The sequence below is a fragment of the Trichechus manatus genome, unplaced genomic scaffold, assembly GCF_000243295.1.
Source record: "Trichechus manatus latirostris isolate Lorelei unplaced genomic scaffold, TriManLat1.0 scaffold00017, whole genome shotgun sequence".
Taxonomy (NCBI): Eukaryota; Metazoa; Chordata; class Mammalia; order Sirenia; family Trichechidae; genus Trichechus; species Trichechus manatus.
Window position 1 is genome coordinate 22,719,778 of NW_004443953.1, and position 1,526 is coordinate 22,721,303.

Below are 1,526 nucleotides of genomic sequence, written 5' to 3' on the forward strand. Positions count from 1 at the left end.
GGTCCTAGTTCTCAAAGAAAGTGCCCCCCATGGGAAGGATGGTCACAGATGTCCATTCTGTCACACTCCAAGATGTAGGAGAAGCTCATACAGCAAATATTTCAGGATGCAATTAACAAGCATGACTTAGAAACAGAAGAAAAATAATTAAGTTGACTTAACATCAAAATCTCAGATTCTTACATATGACTGTGTATTCTGACAAGGTAGCCAGTCCGTAGTATTACAGAAGCAAAGGCAAAAGCAAACAAACATCTCAGCCCGTTGTTAATCAGTAAATTTATATTTTGTGGAGATGTCTGCTCAATTCTGATAGTTTTCATTTCTTATTTTTACCAATCTAACAACAATGTTGTGGATGGTATGGAACTATTAATATTTGTGTTTCCATGTGGAAACTATTAACCAAACCCAAGTACTTTTAAATTTATTTTTTGAATATGAATTTTATTGCATCTTAAAAATATCACCTATAGGTCTTAGGAATCATCTGGCCTTATTTCTATAGCTGGACAACTCTTAGATCTTACTCATCAGCTTGTTGAAGTTTCCTTTTTCAGAGATATAGATACCACCCAGAATTTTTTGGATAGTCTTGTTTTTAACTGTTGTGACTTGCTAAATTAAAGCAGCTGAATCTGATACAAGTTCAATGTCATTTCTTTCAAGAATTAACTTATCTTTCTGGGTTTAGGATACTAAACAAGCAACACTTGGCCTCATGAAAACCCTATGGATGTATTTTTCACCCAAGAAGTTTTGGATTTCAACCACTATCCTGAACAACAACGTTGATGGGAGAAGTGAGCATACAAAGACCTCATCTTGTAACGGAAGCCCAGTGTAACACCCTTGATCATGTTATGTACTTGACTACAGACAGTGTGAACTGTAGCCAGTTCCTTTCTATATCCCCACCGTTTGTCAACACGAAGACTTTTCTTGTTTTTTCCAAGGAGACTGAGTTCTACATGGATATCATTGAAGTCCCTCTGCAAGATTCCACTGGGGGCCTTCACAATAACTGTGCATCCCGTCACAGTGATGTCAACATCTTCTGGAACATCGACTATCTGGTTGCTGAGAATGGTCTTCATTCCCAAAGTAGATGCGGAAAAAAAAAAAAGAAAAAAAAAAAACAACTACTTTGAGAATCCCAAACAGTATCCTGTAAAACATTATAAGCTCATCAAAGCCTTCAGATGCTCCAAATTTATTTTATTTTCATTCTAGAGAGTGCTGGTATTCTCAAATACGCTAAGGATATCTAAGTTGAATATTGAGATATTAGAATGCACACTTTTGGAATATCTACCTTTAATATTATAATTCAGTTATTTTAGTGATGCTTAACACTTTACAATTTAATTCTGAAATACCACATTAAAATTTTTATTAGACATAAAGTTTCACTTTCACCTAGTCATTTTATTCAAATTAATTCTAGGATATAAACTCCAGAATTTTTTAATTAGAAAATCTAAATGACTCTAATATGATATTAAATATTTAAATGAAGTAGATTT

At 33.9% G+C, this 1,526-nt stretch overlaps 1 pseudogene; it reads right to left on the bottom strand.

Moving 5' to 3' along the window:
* Nucleotides 1–519: 519 nt before the first annotated feature.
* Nucleotides 520–1,097, bottom strand: LOC101341978 (60S ribosomal protein L9 pseudogene; annotated as a pseudogene).
* Between the last annotated feature and the right edge of the window lie 429 nt (nt 1,098–1,526).